We start from the raw sequence: 3,343 nt of genomic DNA, 5'->3' as shown, positions 1-3,343 counted from the left end.
AATGGACTCTCCAAAATTTAATATGTTTTGTGTAGTTTCAGAGGAAAACGTGTATGGCAGATTTTTTTTTTTTTTTTTGCCAAGGACATTGTTACAGGAAGCACATATCTCGATATGTTTGAGAACTTATTTTTCCTACAGTTGGAGACCAATTCGAACGACTTCATTTACCAACAGGAGGGGGCACCGCCACGCTGACATCTGGAAGTGCGTGAATATTTAAATCAAAGCATTACTGAAAGATTGATCGGTCGCACTGGACCAAATGACTCAGTCTTACATTACTGGCCTCCAAGGTCACCGGACCTGACCGTAGGTGATTATTTCTTGTGGGAGTATATAAAAGACTGTTTATGTGCCTCCCTTACTAAGAGAAGTGAATGAACGGAGACATCGCATAACAGCAGCTGTGAAACGTGTAACTCAAGACATGCTCACTGCAGTATGGGAACAGTTTGAATACCACATTGACATATGGTGTGCATTTGAAGAGGGCATATTGAACACCTATGAAAAGGTATGAAAAAACTTTGAGGTTCCCTTTCACCAAAGACGGCCGATGTGGCCGTGCGGTTCCAGGCGCTTCAGTCTGGAACCGCGTGGCCGCTACGGTCGCAGGTTCGAATCCTGCCTCGGGCATGGATGTATGTAATGTCCCTAGGTTAGTTAGGTTTAATTAGTTCTAAGTTCTAGGCGACTGATGACCTCAGAAGTTAAGTCGCATAGTGCTCAGAGTCAAATAAGCCTTTCATCAAAGACCAAAATTCATTGTATGTTGTTATTAGTCTCAAAACATAGACATGATGATTCGTTTTGATACACCCTACATTATTCTTCTTATACAATAATATATACATGGAACTTACTCTTGGCTTATTCTAATCTCATAGGGGAATTTTTCAAAAATACATTTTATTGGCTTTTAGCTTTTAGCTTTTAGCTTTTAGCTTTTAGCTTTATGGACTGGATTCTGCATACGATTACTAATTTTGTGTCCTCATGCAGCCCAGTCTCCTGCCGCTTTATGTTATTCAAGATGAAATGAATTGTTGATGTTTGTGGCTTTTCCTAGACTACATCAGAAAACATAAATACCATAACAATGTTTATAACCCACCCTCCTCAGGTATACAGCCAACATACGTTATTAATGTAATATTAGTATTGTACAAACACACTGCTGAAACATAAACGTTCGTGTTTTTTTTTTTTTTTTCCTTCAACCTTTCGAGTAGTTCGGTGGTGTTCTGTTTTATACTGTGGTAATACCGATAACAACCAGTCCTTCACCACCCCTTTAATTTTTCCCTCTGGTGATCTTCTCTGAGACAAGTCGTCTATCCTTGATAAGTTATGACATATCCTACTAACAAATCTTTTGCTCTCGAAAAGGTGCTCCGTAGATTCATGCTCATATATTATTTCGCTTCGTCTTCATTTCGTATTATATGACTGGTTTATTTTGAAAAGTCTTCTACTAAATGCTTTCTCTCATTTTCGCATTGTTCACATTGAACTTTCTTAATATACTGAGGTACACAAAATCAGTTCCGAAATTGCTTCCACTATAGCATGTCAGTATTTGGTGCCAACAGACATAGCTCTTTTTCTAAAAGAAAGGTTTGGAGTCCTCTCTCACTATATGTAACTCAGCGAGAATGGATGAAGTTTTCAGTATAGCTGATTATTTTGTTAACTATAAAACTACATTGTAATTAATATTACCTATCATTATAACAGTTTCCAAACTGACGTTGTTCATGGCCGTTGTAGTCTTCGCGCCTTCTTACTTTAGTCTTAGTATCAGTAGAAAGGTGTATGCCTTTCATAGACGAAAAGTATACATTACTCATAGGCTGAAGTAACTGCAGTGGAAGACCAATCAGTTTAACGAATATAAGATTGCTGATGACAGAAAGATGGAATGAAGCTCTTTCATATCAGCCAATTTGGATCGTAAATTATTAAAGATGATAATTGGCTAACTATTAACCAGCCAGGGTAGCCGAGAGCGGTAACGCGCTGCTTCCTGGACTCGGGTAGGTACGCCGGCCCCGGATCGAGTCCGCCCGGCGGATTAACGACGTGGGTCGGTGTGCCGGCCAGCCTGGATGTGGTTTTTAGGCGGTTTTCCACATCTCGCTAGGTGAATACCGGGCTGGCCCCCACGTTCCGCGCCGGCCGCGGTAGCCGTGCGGTTCTAGGTGCTGCAGTCCGAAACCGCGGGACTGCTACGGTCACAGGTTCGAATCCTGCCTCGGGCATGGATGTGTGTGATGTCCTTAGGTTAGTTAGGTTTAAGTAGTTCTAAGTTCTAGGGGACTGATGACCTAAGATGTTAAGTCCTATAGTGCTCAGAGCCAGCCCACGTTCCGCCTCAGTTACACGCGCCGCAGACATTTGAAACACGCCCGCACTGTTTCACGATTTACACTAGATGCAGACAGTTGGGGTACACTGATTCCGTCCTGGGGGGTACGGGGTGGCGGCAGGAAGGGGATCTGGCCATCCCTAACACTAATATTGCCAAATCCGTTGTAACCACGCCGACCCTGAGATCGCTGCGGGACTATGGCGTAAGCGAAAGACAAAGGGAAAGAATAATCGGTTCGTGGTAATACCGATAACAACCATAATTTGAATATTCCAGTCCTTCACCACCCCTTTAATTTTTCCCTCTGGTGATCTATTGTGTTCACATCAATGAAAATGATATTTCTGATCTTGTTTCAATAGTTGTATTAATTGCCATATTTTTCGTTTATTGTGCAATGCGATTATTACATGCATTTCCTGAATAAAATGCGGTCCATGTCAATTCCGTTAAGTTCTTCAAGTTCAGTCATGTTCTCAAGATGACTGAAAAGTTGATTCTTTGTCCTGACTAAAAGCAGTGCGAAACAGATTTAACAGATGTAGTATAAGGTAAAAGCAAAAATTATTATTATTTATTGCCGCGTGCATATGTAGTTTCCAACAACTCATTTTGTACTATTGTTATATCAAAGTCACATGTAAATAATTTTCAGTAATTTTTCAATAATAATCTTTCTTATAAAGGTAACTTTCGACAGTCATTCATCTGAATCTAAAGTATTTACAAATTTCTCCTATTCATAGCCATTATCGTAAAGAAAAATCAGTTGCTTTTTATATACATAACAAAATCTAGTGGCTAGCATTGCACTGAGCTGTGCCAGTAAAAATTCTTGTAGGAGCAGATGTATACAGAGTAACCTTCCAACAGTTGAATCCCGTAACCTCCCAATTAAAATCTGACTAACATCCCAATGGAAATGAGACTCATATATAACCTTTCAATAATTAGCTGACTGTGAATCGA

The sequence above is a fragment of the Schistocerca cancellata genome, chromosome 3, assembly GCF_023864275.1.
Source record: "Schistocerca cancellata isolate TAMUIC-IGC-003103 chromosome 3, iqSchCanc2.1, whole genome shotgun sequence".
Lineage (NCBI taxonomy): Eukaryota > Metazoa > Arthropoda > Insecta > Orthoptera > Acrididae > Schistocerca > Schistocerca cancellata.
This window is presented reverse-complemented; position numbering follows the sequence as displayed.